Source organism: Apium graveolens, chromosome 10 (assembly GCF_009905375.1).
Source record: "Apium graveolens cultivar Ventura chromosome 10, ASM990537v1, whole genome shotgun sequence".
Lineage (NCBI taxonomy): Eukaryota > Viridiplantae > Streptophyta > Magnoliopsida > Apiales > Apiaceae > Apium > Apium graveolens.
The window spans coordinates 141,333,877-141,353,798 of NC_133656.1; positions in this window are offsets into that span (position 1 = coordinate 141,333,877).

Sequence of the window (19,922 nt, forward strand, 5' to 3'; positions counted from 1 at the left end):
GTATAAATAGCCTTTTTCTTATTTTATTTTATTCGGATAATCATAAACAAACAGTTAAAACCGATAATTTATAGAGAAAACTCGAATATTCGTCGCGTTCTTGAAGATCAAAACTAAAAACGAAGGCATTATCGAAATCGAAATCAAGCGTGTGAATAACCGAATCGAAGCTCTCGAAAAGTACTTTCAGAATCCACCATCAATTTCAGTGCAGAAATCAAGGGTATTTTCCTATTTAATTATTTTAATTTGAATTAATTTGTGATTAATATATGAATTTTTGATTTGATGTTGTTTGTATGATTTGATGATTGTATCTTGTAGATAATTTTATCCTGATCATTTTGGTATATTATGTGTTGAATTTGGAGTTCAATAACATGTAGAAAAGTGAGTTTGATTCTCGAATTAATTAAATTAGGATTTATAGGTTTGAATTTTCTTAATTGATTTTTAGGCGTTTTTGATTCAAGGGTTATTGATTTAAATTGATGATACCAATGATTAGATCATTGAAAAACGAATCGAATGATGTATGTGTGATGTACGGAGGGTTCCTGGAGTGTGTTCGCTGAAAAACGTCGAGGAACGACGGCGTAAACTTCAGCGTCTTTTTCCGTTTAATCGACGAAGTTTTGAATGATTTGAAGTAGGCTGTTGTGTTTCTGGAAATCTAGATTTCGCTGTGATTTTGGTGTCGTTCTGGGCACGTTGCAAGGTGGCTGGAAAAGCATGGTGGCCGCCGTTAATGGCGGCTGGCCACGGGGGACGACAAAGGGGGAAGAAGACAGTAACAATTACCGTTTAATCCCTGCCATATTCCAACCTTTACATTTCAGTCCCTATAATTTTAAAAATTCACAAAAACCTGATTACTGTTTCAATTATTTTCAAAAATGGTATTTCTTTTTAGATTTATTTTAGAAAATGGTTTTTAATTTATTTTAATTCCAAAATTCATTATTTTTAATTTTAAAAATTATTTTTAATTCAAAATTAAATCTAAATCATTTATTTAATTAATTTTAGTTGATAACTAATTATTTAATTAGTAAATTAATTTAAATATTAATTGATTAATTAATTTAATTAGTTATTAATTAATTTTAATTGATTATTTAATTAGATTTAATTATTTTTTTGATTTAAAAATTCTGAAAAATAGTTTCGAGCTTTAAAATATTATTTTAAATTATTTTCAAGGCTCGATAATTATTATTAAATGATTTTAAAGTCAGATTCGGGTATTCGAACCTTGTTAGCTAACTATAAAATGATTCGTTGACTCGTTTTAATTCCGAAAAATATTCAAAAATTCTTATTAAATACCTGGAAAATCATTTTAATCCCGAATTTTTTTTTGAAAAATTATTTTGATCGAATATCTTATGTGTTATGTGCTATATGTGATTAGATTGATGTATAATATGCCTGTATGTGCATTGTTTGACGGTTTTTATCGTAACTTTCAATCCGTAAGTCGGATTTAGGTGAAACGAAGGGTAGAAGCTTGTAAAGAGTAGAATGAGATGAGAATAAGTATTGATAAATACTTGTGATGTCTAACAGAGGAAGCGAGATGTAGAAAGGGAAAGCAAGTGGTCAGTGAGTGAGAATCAGTAGACGAGTACAAGTAAAGTGAAAGCGGATTGAGATAAAGCAAGTATTTCCATTCATTCTTGTTATACTGCAATTATTTCTTGAACCATCTTGATATGTATTGAGATAGTTCTATGTTATATTGTAAGTACTTTGAAGTACATAACCCTAAACCCTGATTCTTATTATTGATCTTGAGTTGTAAGCCTTATTCTTTGTAAACCATTGATTGTTGAATTTCCTGATATGAACCACCCATATACGATACTACTCCACAAATACATATATAATACATACAGATCCCCAATATGGAATTGTTTAACATACAAACTCTCATACCTTGTATAATAAAGGACCAATCCTTGTAACCATTAAACCTTTGGTCTCCTACTTTCTAATTCTTTCCCTGGCTTGAAGCCAATCTTTATATTTACCTTGTTATACCTTCATGGTGCTATGAATCACCTTACGTTTTGAGATAAATGTTTTTTATAGTTCTGTTTATTGATTTACATTGCTTATCATGTTGTTATTATGGAATTGGATTGTTTTTAAATATGGAGTAGATTCGTGGTCATGCTAGGCCAATGTGTGCCTTGGATCCAGTATAAAGAGCAGAACTGTGAGCCTTGCTCGGGGTTAGTGCGTGACTGATCAGCAGCCTAACCTTGGTTTTTAAAATAAAAGTGAATATCCAATTCTAATCATTGCTTATTGAGAAACTTGATTCCTTATATTAATACAATTGATCATTGTTTAATCTCAGTGTTGTCATTATGACTTGTCGAGCTAGTTAGCTCACTCTTGCAAATCTGTTTATGTTCTTTTCCAGTTTAAAAGGAAACTGGTGATAACAAGGATGCCTAGACAAGTGTTCGAGCTAGGTTTCCAGGTTGAAATAGAATAAGCTAGCAAAGGATGTTTGTCTTAGTTTGAGTTGAAAGTTTGTAAGACTACTTTATTTTCAGTTGTAAGATAAATAAATTGGGATTTGGTATGTTGTAATATAAATAAGGTTGTGGCTTGTGGGCATACTTTAAACTGTTGTGATTCGTGGTTATGGTAAGTAGGGTCATTACACATATGTTATGTTCATAAACAGGTTTATATATGGTGTGTGTGTGTGTGTTGTGGACCCCAAACTTCGGACCCGGTTTTGGAGGGCGCCATAGGTTTGGTATCAGAGCTATAGTTTAAAAGTCACTGCCACAAGCCTAGATTGTCGGGAATGGGTAGAGGGTTATGATTAAGAGTAAGGAATAGAAAATTAGAACGTTGAAAGGTTGAGTGTGACTAAACAATTGGTTTTGGTATAATTCGTGTTGAGATTCAAGATTCTTATCTAGCAGCGTAATTTTCAGATAGCAGCGATGGCAGATTCCTTTATCCCGGTATCATCTGATCATTCGAAGCCTTCAATTCGAGAACTGTCATTTGATCCATGCCCTGCTCTTCCACCAGCGTCAGCTATAATACCAGTTGTGACGGTTGCACCACTATGAGCTATTCCACCTCCCGGTGTGAGACCACCTATTCGAGGACCCCCACCTGCTCATTCTGACTCTACCAGACATTCGGTTATGGGTGTATCTTTTCAGTTTACTCCACACCCTATTACATACCATAAGTACGAGGCTCTTCTTTTGGAGCGAGAAGCCCTGTTAGCTCAGATTCAGGAACTATAGCACATTATAAGGAATATAAATGTTGATAGGAGTGCGAGGGAGCTTCGGGATGAGATTCATGTGACCCGGAGAATACTTGAAGCTAGACTTCATGGAGCCACTTGCGAGTATACAGCCCTAGATGCTCTTATGGGATGGGCCAGAGAGGTGTTCGAAGATTTTGCGAGGCTTGGTGGGCCCGAGTTTCCATGGAGCTAGATGACAAAAATAATGTGATAGTTGTTATATGTATAATAGTGTGTAATGTGTATCATCAGACTATTGGTGGGTATATAAATAAACTAGACTTGCTAACTAGTGGATAGGCTTGTTGTACCTTTTACCTTTGTTGAAACGTTTTCACGCTTGTACTACCAAACTTTGATATATATATATATATCAATACTTTTCTTTTTTCCAGCATTGTCATTTACCTTACTGTACCTGTTTTATCTTACTTATTGCACCAGTTATAAACTCTTGTGATAACATGCACCCTATCACCTAAACATGAAATTTACTTAGTTCAACTATTGAAAATGTTTTCAAAAAGAGATATTTCTATTTTGCAAAAACTTTTCATAAAAAAGATTGGATTTAAAGGCTAAATAAGTTGTTTGATTCTTTACAGAAAATGCCTCCCAGAAGAAATACCTATTCTACCAACCAGAATGATTAAACCAACAACAACAACAACCAAGACAACAATAACCAGAATGCAAATCCAGGTCCCATAGACCCAACTATAGCCCAGATTCTTCAAATCTTGGCCCAACAAACAGTCCACCTGACTCAACAACAACAGAGGCAGACCAATCCTCAGGTAACCTTTAAGACTTTTCAGGAGGTGAATCCACCGGAATTTAAAGGTTCTATAGATCCTATTGAGGCAAGAGTTTGGTTAAAGGAAATTGAGAAGGCCTTTGCTTTAGTTAAAGTAAGAGAGGAACTGAAAATTGAGTTTGCGAGTTACTACCTGAAGAATGAAGCCACCTATTGGTGGGAAACTGTTAAGACATTGGAAGGTTCAGATGATATTGCATGGGATAGATTCAAGGAGTGGTTTTTAGAGAAGTATTTTCCTCAGTTTGTTCAGGATCAAATGAAATTGAAGTTTCTGGAGTTAAAGAAGGGGAATATGTCAGTGGCAGATTATGAATGTAAGTTTGAGGAACTGTCCAGGTTTGTTCTATCATATGTGGACACTGATAGGAAGAAAGCTAAGAGATTTCATCAAGGTCTTAAGCTATATATCTGAGGGAAGGTGGCCATATTTGAACTGGATACGTATGCGGGAGTTGTGCAGAAGGCTATGATTGCGGAAACGGAAAGTGAAATGTCACATAAGGAGAATGAGAGTTAAAAAAGAAATTTGAGGGAAGTGAAGGACAGTCCCAAGCAGGGAAGTTTCCAAATTTTATTCAGAAGAAAGGCAAGTTCCAGCCTGGAAGGAATCTTAATTACAAAAGACTGAATGCAGGGGACGGAGGACAAGGCAATCGTCCAGCCACTGGGAACCAGTCAACCCAGCAGAGGCCGCCTTTACCAGAATGCCAGGTATGCGGAAAGAAACATGGAGGAGTGTGCAACAAGCTGAATGTGGTCTGCTAATTGATGTTCCAATATCTTTTTGGCATTTCTCCCCACACCCCCTCTTTTTTTTTGAAAAAAAAGAGACGAGGGTATCCTAAAATAAATAATTATTCCGATGGAACCTTTTCTTCTACCGCAAATTGGCCATAGATATATGACCTGGATGCAACCAGAGGGGGCACTATTCAAGGGAGTGCCGTAAACAACCGGCCAGAGAGCCAGCAAATAAGGATCAGCCTATCAGGAATCAGGCAGATAAGGTTCTAGCAATTGGGTTTGCTTGTTTTAAGTGTGGAAAGCCAGGACACATAGCTAGGGATTGCAAGACACCAGTCTCAATCAATAATATGTTGAGAATCACGGGAGCTACTACAACAGTGAATGAACCTCCCAGAGCTAGAATTTATGACATGTTTGTGAATGATGTTATTCTGGACACTAATGTTGTGGTAGGTACGCTTATTGTGAATTCTTTATGTGCTAAAGTGCTAGTAGATTCGGGAGCAACTCGATCATTTATTTCTCAAGATTTTGTTGATAAGTTAAATTGTCCAATTGAATTGTTAAATGAGATTATGACCATCGAATTAGCAAATCAGGAGCGTGTATCTTTTAATCAAGTGTGTAAGGGCTGTGAGATTGAGATTTCTGGAGATAAGTTTGATGCTGACTTGATACCATTTAAGTTAGGAGAGTTTGACGTTATTTTAAGAATGGACTGGCTATCAAAACATGATGCTCAGATAGACTGTCGTAATAAGAAGGTAATCTTGAAGACGCCGGACGAGGAAGTGGTGACGTTTAGAGGTCAAAAGCAAGCAAATAAGTTCTTAACGATAATTCAAGCTAAGAAGTTACTACGACAAGGATGTGAGCATTTTTATTGCATATGTGATAGATAGAAATCAGGAGCCAGCAAAACTGGAAGACATTCCAGTGGTAAATGAATTTCCGGACGTGTTCCCAGATGAGTTACCAGGACTTCCTCCAAATAGAGAAATTGAGTTTGCGATCAACTTAGCACCTGGAATGGAACCAGTTTTTAAGGTCCCGTATAGAATAGCGCTCATTGAAATGAAGGAGTTGGCAAAGCAATTGTAAGAGTTATTGGAAAAAGGAGTGATTCGGCCCAGTGTATCCCCATGGGGTGAACTGGTACTATTTGTTAAAAAGAAGGAAGGAAGCATGAGATTATGCATCGACTATTGAGAACTCAATAAGCTTACTATCAAGAATAAGTATCCATTACCTCGAATCGATGATTTGTTTGACCAGCTGAAAGGAGGCAAGTATTTCTCTAAGATTGATTTGAGATCCGGATATCACCAATTGAAGATATAGCAAAGACAGCTTTCAGAACAAGGTACAGTCATTATGAATTCCTAGTGATGTCTTTTGGATTGACCAATGCCCTAGCAGCATTTATGGACTTGATGAACAACATTTTTAAGGAATATTTGGACAAGTTTGTCATTGTGTTTATAGATGATATTTTGATCTACTCGAAGTCAACGAAAGACCATGCGGCGCATCTAAGGATATCTTTAGAAATTTTAAGAAAGAAGAAGTTGTATGCCAAGTTTTAAAAGTGTGAGTTTTGGTTACAAGAAGTTCAAGTTTTAGAGTACGTCGTAAGTAATGAGGGGATCAAAGTGGACCCAGCAAAGATTGAAGCTGTTATGAATTGGGAAAGGCCAAAAACACCAACAGAAGTAAGAAGTTTCTTAGGATTAGCAGGATATTATCGAAGGTTTGTTCAGGATTTTTCAAAGATTGCGACACCTTTGACGAAGCTTACCAGGTAAAATGAGAAGTTTATATGGAACGAGATGTGTGAATAAAGTTTTCGAGAATTGAAGAAGAGATTGATCACGGCACCTGTTTTGTCACTTCCAGACGATCAAGGAAACTTTTTAATCTATAAGTGATGCTTCTCATAAGGGATTAGGTTGTGTTTTGATGTAACACGATAAAGTTAATGTATATGCATCTAGACAACCGAAACCTCATGAGCAGAAGTATCCTACTCATGACTTGGAACTAGCAGCAATAGTATTCGCCTTGAAGATTTAGAGACATTATCTATATGGAGAAAGATGCGAATCTATATGGATCATAAGAGTTTAAAGTACATATTCACGCAAAGGAACTTAATATGAGAAAACGAAGATGGTTGGAATTGATCAAGGACTATGACTGCACGATTAATTATCACCCAGGAAAAGCAAATGTAGTGGTAGATGCATTAAGCAGAAAGGAGAGATTGAACGTGTTATCAGTACCTGCAGAGTTATACAAGGAATTTTAGAAACTGGAATTGGAAGTCAGAATTTGCAAGCCTAAGGAAGCAAAAATGTATAGTATGACTTTTTATCCAGAATTATGGGAGAAGATAAAGAAATGCCAATAGGAAGTAATGGATCAGGATATTAATCGCTTGGTAGGAGAAGAGTTATGCACTTAGAAGGATGATCAAGGTATTCTCAGATTTTCTTCCAGAATTTGGATTCCACCAGTGGCAGAGTTGAAGAATGAAATTCCATAGGAAGCTCACAATTCAAGATATTTAATCCATCCGGGAAGTACCAAGATGTACAGAGATTTAAAGGAGAATTATTGGTGGTCAGACATGAAAAGAGAAATTGCTGAATGGGTTAGCAAATGTTATACGTGTCAAAGAGTCAAGGTGGAACACCATAGACCAAGTGGATTATTACAACCGTTAGAGATTCCAGAGTGGAAGTGGGAGCACATTGCTATGGACTTTATAATCGGCTTACCAAGGACGAAAGCGAACCACGATGCTATTTGGGTTATAGTGGACATACTAACCAAATCAGCCCATTTCTTGCCTCTTAATGAAAGATTTTCACTGGACAAGTTAGTTCACATGTATTTGAAAGAAATAGTAGTTCGTCATGGAGTCCCTGTGTCTATTGTATCGGACCGAGATCCACGATTCAATTCAAGATTTTGGAAAAGTTTTCAAGAATGTTTGGGAACTAAGTTGAATATGAGTACAGCTTATCATCCACAGATAGATGCTCAGAGCGAAAAAACGATCCAGACAATTAAAGACATGTTACGTGTTTGTGCCATTGATTTCAAAGGAAGTTGGGACGAGCATTTTCCCTTAGTGGAATTTGCTTACAATACAGTTATCACGCCAGTATCGGAATGCCTCCCTACGAAGTTCTTTATGGACGCAAATGTCGATCACCAGTATATTGGGATGAAGTTGGAGAACGTAAGATACTGGGACCCGAGTTGGTGCAACAAATAAAAGAAGTTGTTGAAATTATTCAGAAAAGATTAATTGCAGTACATGATTGTCAAAGGAAATATGCAGATCAATCCGGGAAAAGTATGGAATTCAAAGAAGGAGATCTAGTGTTGCTAAAAGTGTCACTGTGGAAAGGATTGTCTAGGTTTGGAAGAAAGGGAAGCTGAGTCTCAGATACGTTGGACCTTTTGAAATTTTGAAATGTGTCGGCAAGGTAACATACGAATTAGCGTTACCTCAGCACATGGAGCACATTCATAATGTATTTCACGTATTAATGCTTAAGAAGTATAATCCAGACTCTAGACATGTAATAGAGTATGAGCCAATAGAACTTCAGACATATTTATCTTATGTAGAGAATCCAATAGAGTTTCTAGAAAGGAAAGAGAAGGTATTGAGTAATAAAGTTGTAAATTTAGTAAGAATATTATGGAGAAACCCAAAGGTTGAAGAGTTAACCTGGGAATTAGAAAGTGACATGCGAGAAAAGTACCCTCGGTTGTTTACTTAAGAGATTCTGAGGACATAATCCTTTTAAGGGGGAAGGATGTAATATCCGGGATATATCGTGCAATTATTTTTATCAATAAATAATTATTATATGAATATTATATGAATTTTGGTGAATTATCTAATAATTGGTATTGATGTTCGGATGTTTGGATGTTTATATGTGATAAAATTTGAGTATTTTAATTTTAATATGTCCATAATAAAGTATAGATAATTTTGGTATTTTTATGGTAATTTTTAGGTTATATAATTTATAAATAATTTATGGATTTAATAATTATTTTCTGAGTAATTATAAAACTATTTTATAAAACCGGGAGTCGTCCAACTTCAACCGTTTTTACATTTTTACAACCCGAAACTCTTCGGAAAACTCCTTCCTAACCTAATCTGATTATTTTAAACATTTTCTGTGTTTTGACTTTTTCAATCCGGAGTACGGTTTGACCCGTATGAGTCCCGGCGCAAAATTTTCGATACGATAGTCATTTCGATAGATCAATAAAACCCGTATTCTCGAGAGACGGAATTTTTTACATTATTTTCTCATAAGGTGTGTTATAAGAAGCCCGGTTTTGATATTTATCCAAAACTGGTATGAAATTGAATCATTTTTATAGTTACTTAGCGGCTAAATAATCTATTTTCGGATCCAATATGATCCAACGGGTATTAATATTCCATAAATATAAATAACCTATTTCTTATTTTATTTTATTCGGATAATCATAAACAAACAGTTAAAACCGATAATTTACAAAGAAAACTCGAATATTCGTCGCGTTCTTGAAGATCAAACGTAAAAATGAAGGTGTTATCGAAATCGAAATCAAGCGTGTGAATAACCGAATTGAAGCTCTCAAAAAGTATTTTCAGAATCCACCATCAATTTCAGTGCAGAAATCAAGGGTATTTTCCTATTTAATTATTTTAATTTGAATTAATTTATGATTAATATATGAATTTTTTATTTTGATGTTGTTTGTATGATTTGATGATTGGATCTTGTAGATAATTTTGTCCTGATCATTTTGGTATATTATGTGTTTAATTTGGAGTTCAATAACATGTAGAAAAGAGAGTTTGATTCTCGAATTAATTAAATTAGGGTTTATAGGTTTGAATGTTCTTAATTGATTTTTAGACGTTTTTGATTCAAGGGTTATTGATTTAAATTGATGATACCAATGATTAGATCGTTGAAAAACGAATCGAATGATGTATGTGTGATGTACGGAGGGTTCCTGGAGTGTGTTCGCCGGAAAACGTTAAGGAACGGCGGCGTAAACTTCGGCGTCTTTTTCCGGTTAATCGACGAAGTTTTGAACGATTTGAAGTAGGTTGTTGTGTTTCTGGAAGTCAGGACATCATTCGCTGTGATTTTGGTGTCGTTCTGGGCACGTTGCAAGGTGGCCGGAAAAGCTTGGTGGCCACCGTTAATTAATTATTTAATTAATTAATTATAGTTGATAATTAATTATTTAATTAGTCAATTAATTTAAATATTAATTGATTAATTAATTTAATTAGTTATTAATTAATTTTAATTGATTATTTAATTAGATTTAAATATATATTTGATTTTAAAATTCTGAAAAATAGTTTCGAGCTTTAAAAATATTATTTTAAATTATTTTCAAGACTCCATAATTATTATTAAATGATTTTAAAGTCAGATTCGAGTATTCGAACCTTGTTAGTTAACTATAAAATGATTCGTTGACTCGTTTTAATTCCGAAAAATGTTCAAAAATTCTTATTAAATGCCTGGAAAATAATTTTAATCCCGAATTTTTTTTGAAAAATTATTTTGATCGAATATCTTGTTAGGTCACACAACACTGTAGAAGGGGGTTGAATACAGTGTTTAATACAATCAAATCAATTTCAAACACAAGTAACAATAAACAGATATATTCAATATATTAAACTCTGTTACAATGGAACTGTTCTCTCTCAGTGATGAACAAATATCACTAAGAGCTGCTAGGTTACAATGTATGATCTTCTCGATAATGATAACACATATAGTGTAAACCTATGTTTGTGTTTATATAGTACACAGTTACAAAATAAATTCTAATTGATATGGAATATAATTCTGTCTCCTAAAATATATCAATCAGATATCTTATACAAGTCTTCTTATCTTCTAACTCTTTCCATGCATATCTTCTTTTGTTTTAGTCTCGATCTTCTATCCTGTAAATCAGCTTCCTTCCTTAACTGTAAGTCCTCTCGCACTTAAGTTCTGACATAACCTTAAGTTCTGATATGACCTTAAGTTCTGACTTCCAAGAAGTACTAATTCCGGTAAGTACTGATATTTCATGTTTGTTAAGATCTGAAAACTAAACATGAAACATATTAGACATGACATCTCAAATATATCTAACAATCTCCCCCAACTTGTAAATTATGCAAAAATATACAAGTTAATAGATTTGATGATGTCAAAAACATTTAAGTTCAAATGCAATGAGAATTTTATTAGACTATTAACTACAACTTACAGAACATGCAGCTTTACCATAATCACTGGATCAATCGGAATCCATAATAATTCTTAACAAAACCTTTTACCAGCCTATCTTCAGCTTTTCTCAAAACTTCAACTAACTGTGCTTTGACCTGCATCAGTTCTTCATCTTTACTGTCACCAATTTGATAAATGGCTGTTCTGAGAGCTTGAATTGATGTTCTTTCAAGTCCATCACCAAGTCTGATAACTCTAGGATGTGAAGAGTCTTCATTATAACATAAGCATCTTCCTTTCAAAATAACTTCCACCTTAGCAGAGTTCTTCAACATAGGAATTTCTCTTCCATCATCTTCAGTAATTATTGGAATGTACTGAGAAGCCTTTGTACTAGAGATTCTGAGAAGATCTCTTGTAGCCTTAAAAATGTATTCTGACCATCTTCTTATAATATCATATTTTACTTCCAGAATATAGTGAATATGTTGAAGCTCTCTGACAGACTTCTTTAGCACATCAGTATCAGCTAGTTTGTAAGTTCTTCCATCATTGAGAAATAAGATCAATTTCTCTTTTAGATCATCTTTATCATGAGCATCTATCACGATTTGAGCAGACAACACTTTGTCAAGGTGCTTTTGTTTGATTTGTTCATATGGTTTGTCTGTCAACATGAAAGGATCTCTTAGATTAACTTCTACTCCTGTTTGTATCTTTTCTTCATCAGAACCTAATCCAGCTATCTCTAGGTTGCTTGGCTTTCAACCCAAATGTTGCGAGTTGATTAATCATAAGATTGGATTTTGGTTCAACTGGAGTAGCTTTCTTTCATAACAGCTTCTTCTTATCAGCAATTGTCATCTTTTTCAAACCAACTTGATCATTGTCAGTGGTTGATGTCTTGATAGCTTGATCAGAATTTGTTGTTTCTTCTGTAGCTTGTTGTTCTTCATTCTGAACAACTTGAGCAGTGTCAGAGGTTATTTTAGATTCTTCAATTAACTTTCTTCTTTTCAGAATTTGAACAGTTTCATCTTCTATCAAATCATCATCATGCATTGTAGCTTGAAAGACAGGAACAGAAGAACTTATCTTTTTCTGAATCTTTAAAGGTTCACCAACCTTTTCTTTTCCTTTTGAATTAGTATCAATCTCAGTTTGTGATCTAGTCTTGGACTTTGAAGCCTCAGAATTTGACTTTTCCTTGATCACAATGCCTTTTTCCTTAGGCCTTGGAGGTTTCTTTGCATCAGAAGCTTTAAACTTTAAATTTGTCTTCTCAGCTGCAAATCTAGCTTCTTCCTCCTTGAGAGTTTCCAAATCCATTCCTGGATTTTGTTTCAGAAATAATCTTCTAGCTATCTCCTCATCAAGTGTCTGTATTTTAGGATCTTTGTAATAAACAGTAGTCTGCTTCCCCTTTAGCTTTAGAGTTTGTAAAAACTTCTGAGAGTCTTTAGATCCTGACTGAATCAGGATATCAGAACTTGACATCAGACTTTGCTTATCAGAACTTGACTTCAGACTCTTAACATTCACAGCATCAGAACTTGACTTGTTCTGTGTAGAAGATTTGCTAACATCAGAAATTACTTTCTGTGAAGATTTTCCTTGAACTTTTCCTTGACCTCTGTTCTTATCAGAGTTTCCCTGGTCATCACTTTTGTCATCCTTCTTCTTCAGTATTTGAGTAGGTGAGCATTTGGACTTAACTACCTTCTCCCCCTTTTTGGCATCATCATGAAGTAAGAGAGAGAGAGAGAAGAAGTTCAACTGAAGATTGGATCTCATCCAATTGAGCTTTCAGAGAAGCTTGATTTTGTAGGACCATAGTAATTTGGGCCTGTTGCTTCTCTTGAATCTTCTCAATGGCTTCAACTTTCTCAAGAGTAGGTATGATATATCTATTCTTTTCAAGTTTGATGTAACACCCCCAGATCCGGGGTCGGCGATCCGGGTCGTCACGGTCTTTCTTTCCACAATATCACTTCACTTAATTAATAATAAATAACCTTATGTTGTGACCCCACACTAACACACACCACAACCCATTATAGTCTCAGAGATGAAATTGAAATAAGTACAAGTCTTTGAATCCACAATTTAAAAGTTATTACAACCCAAAATGATTACTTGGTAAATTTACAGTTAATTGCCATTATATGTCACAAGTTATAATTATACATAATTTGATTCTCAAAAATAGAATGCCTGATCTACCAATAGATCTACCTCTGCAGCTATAGCAGCCACAACATCATCGGGAAGACGCGGGACGCTTCCCACGCGCTTGCGCTGGGTCTGCTGGAGTCTGGCCATCTTTCCTAACTGTTGTTGTGTGATGAAGAAATAAAGTAAGAGTGAGCCTTACAGCTCGCAAGATAATATATAGCAAGCCCACCAAAATAATATGTATAATGATTAACAATATATGAGCCTTCTCATAGTACTCATGAAAGTCTTGGTCAAAAGAAATGAACCAGGTTGATATCTTAATGCGATGAAGTCGCAAAATATTCAGTATATATATATACACATATACTTTTCAAAATATGGGAAGTCCTCTTCCATGCATAATACACACAGAGTTCCAGTGTATAACTGTATAAAAAAATATCATTGCAAGGTGATCTCATATATCTAACCTTGTCTCAACGTTTTTCTGAAAATCTTTGTCATGCATAAGATAATCATTTACTAGATATAAGTTTAAAAAATGAAGTTACAAGATACTCCAATATACTTATATCTTTCCCAAATACTACTTGAACTATCCCCGTTCAAGTTACAATCAGTTTCAAAAGTTCATCACATAGATAAGACTACAAGACAAGATTTGAATAGATTAAATCTTTGCAATATTATTAAAGGAAATGAAATTATGATATACCTCATTAAGTTCTGATATATATATATATATCCACATATACATATTCTTTGTACATTTCCTGTAAACCTCTGTCATGTAAAGTATGAACAAAATTGCAATATCCAATAAATTTGGAAAGGAAAAGAATTTGGCATAAACCAGATATCTTGCTGATCAGGCAAAGATACCCATAAGTAACCTTTTCTACTAGTAGATGGACGAATTCCCCACTGGTCATCACCCTTGGTCGCAATAGGACCTTATGCTGGACTGTCACTCAGCCACTTATGCATTTGATGGACTCCCACTGAGCCACTTACACTATCATGGACGCCCACTGAGCCAATGTTGCTTATGCCGACTCAATAGATGGACTTACTTCCCGAACCTTGGGTAAGTAATCAATTCATTTACCAAAACTGCAACCTTGTTGCGAATATAAAATACACCACAGAGCCGGATCCCTCAGGTTTTGAGCAAGTATTTAAATCTCCTTAAAAAGGAAGATCTTAAATATAAAAATGAGTTTTGGGATCCGCTCTAACTTTTAAAAATCATTTTGAAGACTCGAAAACACTTTAAAGAGTGTTTGGAGTAAAGCTGATTTAATGAAGTAAATCAGTCCCCAGAATATTTAGAAAATGACTGAATATTATTATTTAAATAATATTCCCATAAAGAAAAATCTTTATAAAAATAATTGAAGTAGAAGTATTAAAACTTATACTTGAAACGAGTATTAAATAACCAAAGATATACTTATACGAAAGTACTATCTTTATTTGAATAATCGAAAATAAGTTTGATTATTGACACCTTATTCTTTAATAAAATAAAGAATATATTTCAGTAATAAGCGGAGTCATAATACCTCGAATGAATATTACAAATAATATTCATAAAATAAAGGAGTCATACATCCTCAAATGAATATTCAAATAATATTCAATAATAATATAAAAGAGTCATAAGCCCTCGAATAATATTCGAAATAATATTCATTTAATAAAATAAAGAAGTCATAAGCCCTCGAATGAATATTCATAATAATATTCATATAATAAAATAAAAGTTATCGAATAAACCTTATTCGATTAATAGTTTGGAAAACTATAACCATATATATATATATAAGTATATATATATATATATATTTATATACATATATACAAACTCTACTCGGGATTCTCGACTCCCGGTTTAGAAAATATTTCCACCTTTTGGGTCCCTATACTAAGGGTATATGCAAATTACGGATATCCTCTAGCATAGGTATTATCAACTGAATCAACAATTATATATGGAAAGAATATGAAACAGGCATGCATATATATACCATAGCAGCATGCTTCAATATATTGCAACATTTGCTAATTAACCAATATGCATCTATCGCAAGATAATGCATATACATATATACATCACAACAACAGTTATAGCGGGTAGAAAACTTGCCTGAGCGACTTGGGGGTTACGAATGGCTCGGGACGAGTCTGGTAACCTATAAGCAACAAGTAAGTTGGAATTAAACCAAAGTCACTTGTAAATCTATACTTTAACTAACTTAGACTCTAACGCTTGTTTTGCGCTTACTGATTCGCTTAAATCACTCGAGTACCCTCGGCTCCACCATTTTTAATAATTTAACCTTTACGAGTTTTAAGGCGATTCTTTCGCGAGTGTCTTACTAACTGCCTAACCCACTTACCATAAATGTTTCATACATTAATTAACCCTTTTTGGTCTTTAATTTCTGTTTCAAAGTAAGGCGAGGGGAAAAGTTTCGTTCGCAAAACGCCGTTACTTGAAACGGTCGTTTCTCCTAAACCGTGCATCGGAATCAAACGAACTACATATCAAAACGAAGCTCGTAACACGAGCTATCTAGACATGGCAATGGTCATAATCTAGCAGGGGGTTCTCGGGTCCTAATATTATGCACAAAAACAGTCTAAAGAAAATCGGACGTTACGACGACTATGTTTACGCGATTTCCCAATTTAAAACCATTCAAAACCAACCCAATTCAACCTCAAATCCAACATACAACCAACAGCCATCCTTATCACATCATAACAACCCCAACCAATTCAATTTTAATATTCATACTTATGCCTAAGCTTGAATTTAACTATACAACATTCTTTTAACCAAAACAACAAGATTTACCAATCCGATTCAATACAATTTCAATCCCAAACTCTAACTCACAAACATCAAGCTACAATATCACCCTACTAATCAAAATCATCTTATAATACATAGGAATCTAGGGTTTGGAGATGATATACCTTCCTTGAAGTGGTGGGAGGAGCTAGGAAGCCTTAAGAAGCTTTGAGAAGTCTTAGGAATGCTTGGATCTTCAAGGAAATCAAGAAAAAATTCAAGTTAAAAACTTGAAAACACTATTCATAGTCTTCTTCTTTGATTAAATGAAGAAGATTGAGAAGGAATTGATGGCTTAAACTCATGATATAGCCCTAACTAAGCATAAGGATGATTAGGGAATTATCTTACCAATTTAGGAGGCTTGGATCTTGAGTTTTGAATTTCTCCTCCATTTGCAATAGTAAAAGCCGAGAGCAAGCTTGCTTGGATGAGAGAATGATTTTTGTGTTTTGATGAAAATGATTTGCTTGGCTTGGTTGGTTTGATTTTGTTTTTGTTTTAGTAAATTACCTAGTTGCCCTTGATTTTGTGTGGTTAAAAAGTCACCACATCTCCTTCCTTCCCATGTCATGCTTGTGTCATCTTCATGATGTCATCCTCCCCTCCTTGTCCTCTTCTCATTGGTTGGGTGACATCATCCTCTCTAATCCCTTTCATTAACTTCCTAATTGTTTGCCTAATGACCGCTGATCTGTTATACGGTTCGCTTAACTTTCATTTTCGTTTATCGTTTGAGGGATCATACCCGGGATCTTATTACTTAGGTTCCCTTAACCTTTCTCAATACATTATATTCCTTTTTATGATCCTATATTATAATCCTTTAATTTAAATCCTTTTATCCTGTTACCTTATACTCAATTCTTTCCGTATCTATTGGATTTCCGAGAAAAATCAAAGTGTTCGGATTTGGATTCTGACGATCTTTACATACACTTATATCCCATATAAAGTACTAATAAAATCTCAGAATATCCATATCAGAACCCCTACATAGTGTGGCATAAAAAGTTTTCTCATTCAGCAAAAACACTATTCATAAGGGTTTCAAAAATTTCCCAAAAATTGGGGTTATTACAGTCTCCCCTCCTTTAAAGGGATTCCGTCCCGGAATCAGATAGGAATGAATAGGGATACTTTCTTAGTATTGCACTTTCTAACTCTTAAGTCAATTTTCCCACATTGTGGTTCTCCCATCAAACTCTTACTAGTTTGATAACCCTTCTCCTAAGCACTTGTCCCTTTTCGATCTATAACCCTTCCTGGTTGCTCCATATAGGTTACGTCTGGTTGCATGTCTATGCGCTCATATGCCCCTATTTATCTGGCATCCGAATTACATTTTCTTAACATTGATACGTGGAACACGTTATGAACTTGCTACATATTCGGGGGTAGGGCTAGCTCATATGCTATCTTCCCAATACTTCTTAATATATCCAAGGGTCCAACAATTGGTGGACTTAGCTTTCCTTTCTTTCCAAATCTCATTAACCCCTTCCAAGGGAATACCTATAACAACACTAGGTCCCCTACTTCCCATTCTTTGTCCTTTCGTGTCAAATTAACATACTTTTTATGTCCATCTTGGGCTACTACCAGCCGTCCTCTGATTAGATCTATTATATCCTTGGTCCTTTGGACCACTACTGGTCTGAGCATCTTGCGCTCTGCAACTTCATCCTAACATAAGGGAGATCGACATTATCTTCCCTCAAGGATCTCATAAGGCGACATCTCGATAATGACATATGATCTATTGTCGTAAGAAACTCAATCCGTGTTAAGTGATCATTCCAATTTCTTTCAAGTTTATTGCACAGACTCTCATTATAGCTTTTAGCATTAGAGCTTTTACTTCTCAATACCCATTCTTTTCCAGTTCGTAATCGCTACTACCTTCCGTTCCTAATATTATACTGGTTATACTTTTGCTCGTTAGCGTTCTATAACCTTTTAGTAACCATGCCAACCTTAGTATCACGAATGTGTTTCCATCCCGAATACTATCACAATTTTATTATCCTTTTTCAGCTGTTTCTATTTCCCAAAGTTTGATCAATCAGATAGAAGTAAAGGAATTTATTGAGAGATCACTATGATCATGAACACTTGTTATATCGCATAGTTAGTACAGAAGGTGGCCAGCCTTTAGTACTTGACAAGCAATTAAACAATAGCTGGTATCCTACTCGGCTTCTATCACACAGATAGATAGTCATTCGGCAATACCTCCCCTTCTGGAAGGGTTGTTCTTCTCAGTTGTATGAAATGAAAAGAAGAGAAAAGAACGAACTGAAGAGAATTGTATATATGAAAAAATATTGCCATAAAATATCTGGCTTGGAACCTACCTCTGAATTATAGAGGTTTGTCATAGGAGAACAAAACATATATGTATTTATATCAACATCAAGTATTATAGCATCGCATTTCACATGCTTAAATATTTGCTATTCCGTCCATCATTCTATGGACCCATGCACTTCCTCTAGCTTATACACAATTACCTTTGAAACTCCCTCGATATCGAAAATCGAACCTGGGATCTCATTCTAGACATCATCGTTACTAGAATTTTATGCTTGCACCGCAACCTTCCTCGTATAATAATACGGCTCTCTATTGATAAGAAAGAATAAATATTCAATAGGTAGATACTCTACTTAATTAGTCTATCAATGATAACTTATACACTACCACGACCCGATTAGTGGTACTCAATCTCAACATCCATTCCAATACAACTCTCACGGTTGTAATTAGCTCATTACTCGCAGAATCATTGCTGCATTACTATGGTCCACCACTGACCTACTGTCGTCATTCACTTTCCGTGAAATCTTAATATCTAACCATACGGAGTCCATACATGTCGTATAGAATACTTCTAAAGAGTTATCATAACCACCAATCATAATTCATGAAGAACACTCCAGATCCTGGCGTACTTTCATGACATGAAGCAGATAAAATTGCAGCAGAGTTTCAATCAAAGCACCGATAGCAGGTTAATGCCATTCTTAATCGTATGCCTTACATAGAAGACTTAACTCAAGGGTTCGTCTAGTCCTTTTTGAAACATGGTCCTGGCTTATCTCAAGATAGTATCTTCTGAGATAGATAGCCCGCTCATGGCGATTACACGAATTAAACCTTTACCAACTACTATTACGGTTGGGTATTGCACAGTCATCAGAAGGAATGTCAATCTTCCAAACCATAATACAACCTTCATAGCTTTAATCATCATCACTGTATTCCTTTGGCACAAGCGCCTATAATATCCTCTTACCTTTAAAGTGTCGGCCACCTCTTTGGCCTTTCCTGATAGTAAAATTTCCTTACAGTCAATGTCATTTTAACCACCTCCAAATAAATTTTCTACCTCATTTCAATCACAGCTTATGTGAAGATGTTTTCCTTAAAATCTGATGAGTAAAAAAAAATATCACCATTTTTCCATAAGTTATTGCCTCAGTCTTTAGAGGTTAATCACTGTCACGACTGACTCTCAATCATAATTAGAACATCTTTTATCTTAAGTCCTAATTGCCCTGAACAATTTCGACCATTACTGGTTCGATCCATACTTTCTCGTGGTTTAACACGTGCCCCACTTGGCAACATTATAATTACGTCATATTTCCTTTATCAACATTTCTATTCTTGAGAATTTTAAATATTACCTTTCTCCTTGTAAAACCTCTAAGGTTATCCTTCAATCGTTCCTCCTGTATTCCCTAGATA